This window comes from Portunus trituberculatus, chromosome 39, assembly GCF_017591435.1.
Source record: "Portunus trituberculatus isolate SZX2019 chromosome 39, ASM1759143v1, whole genome shotgun sequence".
Lineage (NCBI taxonomy): Eukaryota > Metazoa > Arthropoda > Malacostraca > Decapoda > Portunidae > Portunus > Portunus trituberculatus.
In genome coordinates, this window is record NC_059293.1 from 12,923,286 (window position 1) to 12,935,634 (window position 12,349).

At 41.7% G+C, this 12,349-nt stretch overlaps 1 protein-coding gene across 1 annotated transcript in view; it reads left to right on the plus strand.

The window, feature by feature from the left end:
- The first annotated feature begins 1,014 nt into the window (after positions 1-1,014).
- LOC123515497 (suppressor of cytokine signaling 2-like) overlaps positions 1,015-12,349 on the plus strand; it is a 46,526-nt gene continuing 35,191 nt past the window's right edge. The window contains exon 1 of the mRNA XM_045274111.1: positions 1,015-1,400. The gene's annotated coding sequence lies outside the window, so the exon portion shown is untranslated. The remainder of the gene's footprint in view (positions 1,401-12,349) is intronic.

Consider the following 12,349-nt stretch of genomic DNA (forward strand, 5'->3'; position numbering starts at 1 on the left):
GACTAGATTCATGAACACTCTTAGAACACTGCCAGTAACTCACAGAAGAAGCCACTAGAAATAATCGAGAGATAAGACACTGAAACTTTAGAGAATACGTACGTCTATGTTGTTACATACCTTTTTCTTTTCTTTTCTTTTTCTTTTTCTTTTCTTTTAAGGATGCAGGGCTGAATTATATAGTACATAACATCATGAATTTATAATGTACTTACACAGATTTTGATTCATAGGTGTAAAGAATAATTTGTCGCATTATTTTCACACTTAGGTACACACAAGTCAAGAATACATATTTGTACATAAAGCTGTATGTTAGGTCTGTCGCGTCATTAAAGCTGTGTACTCAGTGTGTGTGTGTGTGTGTGTGTGTGTGTGTGTTGGGTGGGAACTGTTGAAGATGACTGATCTCTGGCTGCATTGTTAAACATACCAGTGTCTTATCTCGATAGATATTAAAAACGTGGTCTAGATGTTATCATGATTTTGTAGTGATGATTTGAACAATGATCCTGTATTGACAATAGGTGAAACACATGAAACTCCATGTTACCATTTGTGAGTCCTTTGAAAACATTCCTTATGATAAAGCAACACGTAGATATACTTTGTTTACATTTACGCTCCCCTTTACCTTCCAACAGTTCATGAATGCAAGTAAACATGAATCACGTTATAAGTGTATGTATATACAGCTAAAATTAGTAACTAGCGACTTGCTGCATGAATAACTACACGGAAGCTATGAGGTCGTTTCTCCTTCCGAGGGCTTCATCCTTCGCTGAGGGACTTTCGCTCTCGTGATAGATATCCATCACAGAAATGAAGAAAAAAAAGTCTGTAGGGCCAGGAGCTTTACATCACCACTTTTTTAAGTATCCATGAAGGACGAAGCTTGATAGAATAACGTGACGGAGTTGTATAAAGTGAATAATGTTCGGGATTATACGTATGTATGGCATTCCCGCGAAGAAGGGAGGGAGACAAGCTGGGGATGAGCGTACACGCGGCGGGCTGCGAGTGCGGCGGCCAGTGTTCTGGCGAACGTGGCCTGGGGAGGGTGTGCGTTTATTTATCTCGCCGTGTTTCTATCGTGTGTCTTCTCTTTGTATTTGCAGACCATCACTGGGACACAGTCGACATCCAATAGTCGTAGATATATCCTGAACACTGAGAAGGACCATTAAACCATCCTAAGCCTTTTTTGCCCTGATTTTGGCCGAGACTTCTTGAAATCTGGAGTCTGTGAAGGCTTTTTAGGATGACACGAAACTAGATCACGGTCCTTCCTACTTGTTTCTGAGGAAATAGTGACAAGTGTGATGCATCTCACGCTATGAGAGTGAACCAGCGGTCAAGATGATAATCGTGGACATGGTTGCAGGTGTCAAGTCACTAAGGTTAGTCAACTAAACACTAGCGTAGCTGCAAACCAGGCTGATGTGCACAGATAATGAAGGTCTTCTATAAATACGAGGCGATATGAAGCCCGTATTTCCATTGTGGTGTGGTGTGTGGGTGCAGGAGGGTGTGTGGGTGTGTGGCTTGTACAGCAGAGGGGCGGGAGGTGGGAAAATGCTACCAAGAAGAGGCTGTTCTGGGAATGTGATTCAGACCGCATCAGCCACCCGAGGAAAAGATCAGACAAGGCCGCGACCTACATAGCTTTCAACAGCCAGATTTAAAGCAACTTGTATGTTCCCGCCTGAACTTTTAATTTTGAAGTGTAAAGTAAGGGGTAAACATACGTAAACATTTGTTCCGTTCGAACGCATCCCCTGAGTATTTCATTCACCGCGTCAGGCTACGGGATGAATGAACGAAATGTTTCACAAATGATCGTCCGGCTTGTGACTAGCGGCGGCGGAGGCGGGGAGGGAAGCTGCTCTCCGCGTTCCACCTGCTGGAAGGCACACACCTCAGTACACCTTGCTGTGGTCCCGCCCTTGAGAACTTTTTAGGAAAACTGGTCCATCCGCTAAGGACTCTCGATGCATGATTCTTTATGCTTTACAATGTGGAGAGAAGAGATCACTACAGCCTGATTTCAGACTTTCCTGTGGCCTGTACTGCTTTCTGTCAGTCTGCCTGCACTCACTCTCGCGTTTAAGCTATATATATAATTGTTCCCATAAAAGTTACATGCATGATTAACGTTCAGATGAGTTTTCACTTAATATTTCTCATTGCCGTAGATGCAGGATACGAATTATTTGTGGAAGTCCTGACAATTTGTCCCTGGTAAAGGGTAATGTATGTTCGTGCAATGGATACCCAGTTCGATATGTAAGTTATAGATATGGTGGGATGTGGATATGATTCGCACCATATTCTGCATCACGTGACATGGCTGAGGGAGCAATCGTGCTGGCGTATTAAAGATTTCTTAAAGTTATGCCACCAAGAGTCAAGTTGCAGATGATTAAAGGGTAGAGGAAGGGAGGGGGGAGTATGTTGGGGGGGACTTAATCCAGGTTACCCTGCTCTAGACACTCCTTCCACCACCACCCATGCGAGGCTGTAAGACCAGAAGAGAACGATCGACAGAGAGAGAGAGAGAGGAAGAAGAAAAAGTAAGTTCTTGGTAAGGATGCGACGTATTTATGATCAGTCAGTCTCTCTCTCTCTCTCTCTCTCTCTCTCTCTCTCTCTCTCTCTCTCTCTCTCTCTCAAGCTGCCTTATATGTTTTGCTGTATTATTAGTAAGAAGAATTTGACGCCTTTCTCCTTTTCTATTTTAGTATTTTCTTTTTTCCGCTAATATCTTTTCTTTCTATCTTTTTGTGAGGAATGAAAGGCAAGGATATGTTAAATGGATAGATAATTCAAACCATATTTTTTGTCTCCGTGGGCAGAGTAGCGTTGCACACACTATATTTGTTACCGTTGTTAATCCCTTCAGTACTGGGACGTATTTTTATCATAATTTTTGGTGCGATTAGATGATTTTATTTACATTATGATAAATCTATGGTGGTCAGAAGATTAATGGCCAGAGTCTTCACTATTTGAATCCCCACTTAAGTTTCTGAAGCCGTAAAAAATCGCTAAATAGTAACCAGAATGCATATGAAAACGCGTCTTCTTACTGAAGGGGTTAAACTCATACTAGAGCGAAGGTCGTAGCACTTGCTTTCCGTAATATCAGCTACTCCTGTTTGTCTCAAATACTTTAGGTGGTGTTTATTGCCCATGTCTGACCATTCAGCTTCGTTTTACTTGCGTCATGAAGTAAATGGATGTTTTTTTTTATGCCATCTAGTTTCGCATGAGTTTTTCCTCTCTCTCTCTCTCTCTCTCTCTCTCTCTCTCTCTCTCTCTCTCTCTCTCTCTCTCTCTCTCTCTCTCTCTCTCTACGTATATATATATATGTACATTTTCATTTACCTTGGCCATGCTTCTATGTGGCATGACAATCGGCTAAGAATCCAAGTAGAAAATATGACGACAGGAGAGATATTGGGAAAATTCTTTCCTAAAATTTTCTTTCTTACATACCAAAAAGAAAAAAAATACGGTAACGAATACTTCTATCTTTTCTTTTCTTCGTTCGTTAAGACAAATAACAAAATGTACACATGCTGCAAAGAACATAAACTGCGTCTATTTCTTTCGTTTTTTTTTTTTCCTTTTTCTTATTCGTGAGAAGAGTGTACTCACATAATATACAGTTTCGGGACAGGGATTCCCAGCTCTCTGTTCTCAATTCGTTCCTGCTCGTACTCTGTTTAACACGCTGGGAAAGAACGTATGCCTGAACATTTGGTCTTCCCATCTCTTACCTTTTCCAGGCTCCAGTGAGAGTCATTTATGATTTTCAATGACATTTTAATGAATTCAGCGGTACCTAGTTAACAAGGACTCGTAATCATTTGACCATTCATTACCATGCCTTTTTCCGACTTCATTCAAAGTTATTAAGAGTTTTCAAAGGTATTTTAATGATTTTAATGATACACAGTTAACAAGGATTTCAATATTTTACATTTTGCCAGCTACAGTGAAAGTTATTATTATTTTAAAGATTTTTTGTGATTTTGGTGGTAGTTGTAGGTGCACACCAAGACAACATGAGTAATCGTTTATGTCCTTTGAAAATAGATGAGGGGACGAAGCATTTAAGAATACAGAACACACAATAAGGAAACATAACACGTCCCTGGACATTATGTATGCTGGTCTATATCTGCAATTCCTGGTATCATGTGTGAAACTACGTCATACTTTGCGACAGTTATTTGTTGTCGTCCTTGTTTGGAAAGGTAGTCACATCGCATTAGAATCAGCTGTCTCTTTGACTTTTCAGCGCTCCCTGTCTACGTGAGGTATTCTTATGGGCATAGAGAGTCACATATTTCCAGTTATCAAGTGTAAAAACTGCGTCACCCCTTTGCCATGAGTTACTGCTGTTCTTGTTTGGGTTGGCATTAAAATCAGTGTGAGATCTTGTATACATGGTCGTGCATTTCCAGGTATTAAGTATAAAACCTGTTTCATTCTTTGCCAAGTGTTATTTATTAGGTGTCCTTGTATTGAATGATATTAAAATCACGTTCAAATCAACTATGTCAATTACTTTAAAATCTTCTGTACCTACGTGAACTATTCTAATACTAAGGGTCATACATTTCCAGGTATTAAGTGTCAAAACTCCTCTATCTGTTGTTGATTTTGTTCTGGATGACATTAAAATCGAATTCAAATCAGCTATGTCAATTACTTTCAAACCTTCTCTACCTACGTGAAACATTCTTATGCTAAGGGTCATACATTTCCTGATATTAACTACTTTAAAAAATCCCCAAGTATTATTTAATGTTGATTTTGTTCGGGATAGCATTAAGAATCAGCGATCCCAGTAACTTACGAACATTCTTACTGACATACAGAATCATTCATTTCCAGGTATCAAATGTAAAAACTGCTCCATCCTGTGCTGTTGTCCTTGTTTGGAATTGCATTATGATCAGCCATCTCCATTACTCTCTCTCTCTCTCTCTCTCTCTCTCTCTCTCTCTCTCTCTCTCTCTCTCTCTCTCTCTCTCTCTCTCTCTCTCTCTCTCTCTCTCCGCATACGTGATATTCTCACTGACATACTTACATTCATTGCTTTCTCGGTATTAAGTGTGGAAATAGCACTATGTTTTGCTTAAGAATTCATTTGAGACTGCATTTACGATTTTTTTTTTCATATTTTTCCACTCTCTCTCTCTCTCTCTCTCTCTCTCTCTCTCTCTCTCTCTCTCTCTCTCTCTCTCTCTCTCTCTCTCTCTCTCTCTCTAACATCAATTTCTTTAAGATAAGTCAACTCAATTATCCTCAAACTCTCCTTGCTTACTTGATATTCTTTGATTTATTAGTTCTCTCAGTGATTTATTATCTTTTTTTCTACATCAGATAAGTGTTCTCCATTTGATATGATCACCTTGTACTAACCAGCAGACCTCCTTTGCTGTTTGTGAAGTTAAGTGAATAACTATGTATAACAGATTTTGTCAGTTTTGGAGAGGAAAGTAGTGCAAGTCTGTTAATAAAGTAAGTGGGTATAAAAAGTAGTTTGTTGTATACCAGACTAGTGCTTTCTATTAATGTAATCGCCTTGTAGTACTAATCAGTAGGCATCCTTTCTTGTTTGTGTGAAGTAAATCATCAATAGGTAACAAATTTTATGTGTTTTGGCAAGATAAAATAATGTAAATCTTAGCAAAGTAAGTAGAGAGAGAGAGAGAGAGAGAGAGAGAGAGAGAGAGAGAGAGAGAGAGAGAGTAAAGATAAAGATTGTTAGAGGCTCAGAGACGCAAGGTGCAAGGCCTCCAAGAATGAATAAATCAATATAGAAAAACCCAGATATCAGATTCAGAGATATTAAGTACAACTATCCAATAGCAAAACAAATTAGAAAAATGGTACTTTTGAGGTTGAGGTGTCGACAGTGCAAATGCTGCTCAGTAAATCTATGTAGAGTTAAGATTTGCACCTTATTTGCATAGTAAGTAGGATTTAATGAACCTAGTAAAGTGGACATACAGGTTTTGTAGCAACGTTCAAGCAGAGAACAAGGATAAAAAAAAGAAATACTAGAATATTCAGCCTCTGCTATAGTCTAGATTCGAGATAAAGAACTTTATTGTTTTAGCACTGGGAAACTCCTTGTGGAACTCAGTCGTCTGTTCACGGTTTATTACTTTTCTATAGGCAGATTTTCAAGGTACTTAATCTTTCCTCTTATGTCTTAAGAAAGGGTCATGTAAAGTGTGCATGTGTCTGTAGGAAGATAAGTAGACAAACATTACCATCATGATTTCAATTAGGTCTGGTTCTGATACGGGTTTGAAATGCAATGATTTGTTCGACCCCTTGCCTTTCATACCCCTTACTGTTACCTGTACCCGTAGAGTTTGAAAGTGAGTCCTGGCACTACAACAGGGCCTTATCCCGCTGGCTAGGGTAACGAGAGATCACACCTTGCACCATTAACCCAAAGAAACGTGCAACTTAAGACCTCGAGAAAAATAGCAAGAGTCACTATGCCCAATTTGGAGATAACTATGTCCATTACTTATCAAACTTTATATTGTCAACTAAGCATTTTCTCATTTTTATTATGAACTGTATGATGGCCATCAGTCCTGTTTGGAGCTTATAAACATATGCAAATCTACGCATTCTTGGAAAATAATGCTAATTGTTGCATTCCTCGGAATCTGCTGTTCTTAGTAAAAGGCTTGCATGTCCAGTCTTTGAAGGCCGTCAAGTCACATGCAAGAACACATGAAGACAAGGGAAGCTGCAAGACGACTCTCAGTGGCTACCAGTAAGGGTACCCGCCGCAGTCTCTCTATAAAACGACATTTGTTTATTTCCATCTATCACCTCTGTTCGTAAATTTGCCTAATCTTTGTAAACCTCACCTTTCAATCTGGAGATGTTTGTAAAAGTGAAAAAAAACTTTGTATATTATAATTTTTCAGTGTCTTAGGCCTGTAGTTCATGTAGGTGTTGTTCTTGAAAGCTTAGCTGGTCGGACTACACTTTCATATACATAGCCCACGTTTTTTTTCCCCCTAGCCTTGTGTGGTTGGTCTGAGGGCGTCTAGGAAAAAGACCCGCAGCTTTATACTTGAATCCATGGATGGTCGATATGCAAGCCTGTAATGAACCGAGTGATATAAGGTCACACATTAACCGCGCATACATTTTGATTTATCTGCGTACATACATTTGGTTGATCTGCAAGTTTCGAGATTTAATGTTTGGGAGGCTGGACCGCACTCGTATACGTACAAAAATTCACTATTTTGTTCTTGAAAACTTGGATGGTCGGTTTGCAAACTTGGGTCAGGGTTGGAAGGTTCGTCCCGGCAGACAACACAAACAAGAATATATGACGTGTGGTTCTGCGATAGGTTCAACACGCAGACATACGAACCACACACCAAGCTCATTTAATTTCTCTACATATTCATTGTTACCGTAGCCACATTTCCACTCTGTAAAAACTAAGAACCTTTTGATATTAATACTTTCAACCTCTGCTGCAACCTCAATAAACCATCTATTATATTCTTACACACACACACATACACACCAAGAGTCAGTGAATGCAGTGCCCAGTGGTGGCGTTTTTTCCCCCTCGATCAGCACGCCCCACTCTCCCAGTATTTCGTGTAAAAGCAGCGTCCTGCGGGCATCCCAGGAACCGGGTTAGAGAGATCAGTGGCAAGAGTGGCGTCACTTTGCCAGGACGTGAACAGAACGACAGGCTTGTTGCTGTGTTAAGAGAAACTTCTTTGCAGTGTTGTATGGGAAGAAGAGTTGGAGGGTTATGGTGAATGGAGAAAGTCAAAATACTGTAGTGTGAAGAACTGGTGGGAGTTTGTGATGTTGACAGAACTGTTTGAAAGTTGAAAGTTGAGGTATCCGTAGAGCCGCAGAATAGTGAAAAGAGAACAGCTGAAAGTTTATAGTATCCAATGAACTACTGGAAAGTTGCGATATGTATAAACCACGAATTTCTATGGCGAGCATCGTGTAAAGGTTCTAGTGTAAGTATAACCGCTGAAAGTTACGTAACGATGTGAAGAGAACCAAGATAAATCCATGGTGTTAGGAGAGCGGTAAGATTCCTGTGATGCTAGGAGAAACAGTCAACATATATAGGGTGAAAGAACCATTGGATATGCAAAGAACCAGCGAAGATTAAGAAAACCACCGCTAGATTGATGTGGAGTGAACCGTAAGATAACCATAGCATGAAGCGAACCACCGACCGAGGAATCCTGCTGCGAAGAGAACCAAGAGGACCCCGGGGACAGGATACATTGCGAAAAGAACCGTTGGACGTCCTCTCTACGCGCTAACCACGCCGGCTTTTCCGTCTGCCATAACCGCGACCTCCATCACGCAGAATCACCAAAGTAGATGTCCTCACGAGCACTCGTAGTTAAGATACTGGATTGTTATTGATGAATTCTTGACCCGGGGAGGGATAGTGCTTGGGGAAACAGTGGGGACAGTGGCTATAGGCTGCGCTGCGATGGTGGCTGGGCTGGAAATGGTGAAGGTGGTGTAAAGGACAGTGTGAAAGAGTATTGAGCGATTCAAATTTCCAAGTACTACCTTCACAAGCTGTTCGCAGAATGTTTGTGTGTGTGTGTGTGTGTGTGTGTGTGTTTCAGAGAGAGAGAGAGAGAGAGAGAGAGAGAGAGAGAGCATGATTTTTTTAAAGGGAAATGGAATGTTTATATACGTGTCTGGTTATTGTTGCTGGATGTCGTGATGCATATGTCAGTTACACACACACACACACACACACACACACACACACACACACACACACACACACACGTGCAACAGGTCACCACCACCACCAGTCGTGTGTGTGTGTGCGATTCACCTGGTGTCTGTCAGTGGCTGTGGCGTGATGGCAGGGGATTATGGCACCATTGTGTGTGTTCCATTTTCAAAAACCATTACACGTTTGTACGCTGCGTCATGGTTTATTTTTATTTGTATTATCTCTCTCTCTCTCTCTCTCTCTCTCTCTCTCTCTCTCTCTCTCTCTCTCTCTCTCTCTCTCTCTCGTTCGTGTGTGCAATACGAACAGGAAGCGCGCTCGCTCAAAAACACACACACACACACACACACACACACACACACACACACACACACACACACACACACACACACACACACACACACACACACACACACACACACACACACACACACACACACACACACACACACACATCCATAATGCCTTTGAGTCTTGCTGGGGATGTGTGTAAGACAAACAGCAGCAATATCATACTTAATGTTTCTTCGTGGAACCTTTCATAACGTGGGTTCAAGTGACGGGAAGACGGGAGGAGGGGAGAGGAAAGTTTCAATAATATTTTTCCTTCGTATCATTTATCGAATAACGTTGGGAGTTTGCACTGACTTGCGGGGGAGGCGAGTGAACTTCAATGGCAAAGCATAACAGTAGCGTGGTAATATGTGCGTATGTACACGTAGTATCCTATCAGTGGTCTTCTTTCAGTTGTTTGAGTAGCGATGTATCAAGTGGCTGGTCTAAACTGGCGATAGATAAGTGGTGAGTCTGGCACGTTAGCACAGAGGCAGCCCACGTCAATGGGGGCCAGAGTGGCGGGCGTGACGTAATGTACACTGCTTTCCCCCTTCCCCCTTAGCTAAGCACGTGACGCTTGCTGCAGGGAACGCCACTTTGCGATCCCGATGGCTGCGTCAGTGGCTGCGATGCTGGCGACAATACGAATTACTTGCGTACTTTTTTACATCATGCTTCCAGGACGAAATGAATTATGCATGTCTCGTTCACTTTGTCTCATTCACACTCTTACGTACGTTACTAGGAAGTGTTTGGCCTCCAGGCAACGTGACAGTGGCTCCATGCGAATGATCCTCGTATCTATTTGTTTGTAGTAAATGTAGACTCATTGACTCATGGTATGCGTCAATGATTCAATGATTCCCTTCCGGCATGTAGGAGCTCATGAATACAAGGGCACATCGACAAGCCAGTGTAGAAATCCTGCATGAGCATCGCGCGAGAAGAGCCAGGGTCAGCTACTCTATCTGCTCATGACGTCATCATCTCTAAGCCTAGACAAGGTCGTCCACCAGAGGAAGCATGAGTTACGTGGTTGATACTGTGGTCGCCTGTACAATAGAAGCTCAGGCCTACACTCCCAGACTTCCTTGGCCAAGGCCGCCTTCCCGCCGTGGCGTCACGTAGGTAAATAAATGCTGGCTGACGCGCTGAGTTGTGGTGCTTGACCCGCTGATAACATTGTTCCTCTTGGTTGGCAGTATTCCATTGCTATTATAATCATAACTATTGGTAATATTGGAGGATCGCAGAATATGCGTACGTATTTCACTTGTATAATGTAGGTAGTGTATTCTTAATGGTATTACGAGATAAACGGTGAGTTTCCACTTAATGTAAGCGGTGTGACGAATGGCCTCGGAGCTCCAGTGTTAGTGTATAGACAATGAGTGTCTGGATTAGTGTATATATATTTCCTACATCAGAACTGTATGCGCCGGAGATTGTAACACAAACCTCATTATTACAGGTAAACCATTGAAACAGATGAAGGATGCATTGTAATTAATACACAGTAGGCTTTGTATAATTGCGGAACTGCCGTTGAGGACAATATTATCACTGCTGTGTTGTTGATGGGATTGGTGGTTTTAACGTTTTATCGCGTTTCAGTGTCACACTTTCACACTTTTATTGCGTTTCAGTCGAAGACTTGTATTATTGGAGCTCATATTGTTTTGTACTTCTTAATGATTCTTCCCTGTGGAGTATTGGGGACAAGGCCCTCGCGGCACAGCCTTGGAGGTTAGCAGTGCGTCTCTCCTCGTGCCCCGGAGCGTGGAGAGTCCGCGCTGCCGGATGACTCATGCGCTCGACAGCTTGAAAATAACAGCTGACGCCCTGTACTTACCTAGCTGAAGGGTCAGATAATCAAGCAGATATTCTCCCTTCTCACAATCTGCAGGGTACAATGATCCTTACGAGTGTGTAAATAAGTGCCACAATTTTTCTACCAGACTTGGCTCTTCGGAGAATGGGTTACTAAATATTATGAGCCTTAGGGACATATTTATCAGGCAAACCTTCACTTCATGCGGTGTGTGAGGTGCATTGACCCTCACCAGTCTGTGAATAAGTGCTGAGATTTTCCACGCGACGAGGTTCTTCTCGGCAGAGGTGGTTGAGTAAAATGAGCCTTACCTCTTACAAGCAAAGTTTTTCCCTTCCACTTAGTACAATGATCAGCAAGGTGGAACCACCTTTACGAGTTTTTAATATATAGTACCTCAGTGTTCTCCGTGCGGGACATGAGCTTCTTAACATGTATCTTACTTTTTATACCATAATTTTCTATTACTAATACTATACCTGGGTGGCTCCCTCCAGATAGGGAGAACGAAGTGTAGCAGTGTGTTGTGGTTTCAAATAAGCTCTGCACTTGACTATAGCGACTGAGATCTTACAATATCAGGTTCATATATCGCCAGTATACTTCTGGATACTGGTGCAGGTTCCAGACTGGTTAGAACGCTGTGAAGTGAGTTACTGATTGATAAAAGCGGCTCATCATGAAGATTACGAACAGAGATAGCTGGTCTCGTTCCAACTCCCTGAATACAACACCTGTTATTGACCTTGCCTGGCGAGTTACCTGAGAAAATGAGTGAGCTTTTGAAATTTCATTATCCTTTACTGTTAGAAAGGGTTGCGTTCATTTGTGTGTGCATTGTTAGCTGAAGTGAAAGCGAGGGTGTTAGGTTAAGTGCACTCTTATGTTCATCTCTCTCTCTCTCTCTCTCTCTCTCTCTCTCTCTCTCTCTCTCTCTCTCTCTCTCTCTCTCTCTCTCTCATGCGCGCGCTTCATCTCACTTGCCTCTTCTTGGTATCCTGATTGCTTGCCACTTCTGCCTACGTGCTTGCTTTGCCTCTCATTTCTGCGCCGCGCATTGTACGCATCCCCCCCCCCCGCCCGAGTCTTTTTCTGTCTTCCTTTTTCTTCTCTTTTTTTCTTCCGTTCTCTTCCTATTTCCTTCTGCTCTAATTTTTCTGTTCTATATTTTCTCTCTTCCTTTTCTCCGTTGTTTTCATCTGCTGCATGGATTCGTATATCAAGGCAATGAAAACTCTCAAACATTTTTATATTTTGATTAAACTATTAATAAATTACATATCAATACAATTCAGAATTCTCTTCCTTGCATTCGTCGTCAGTTACTTCAAAATGACTTTGTGTCGCGTCATATCTCTTCAACATAATCGATATTTAATGCACTC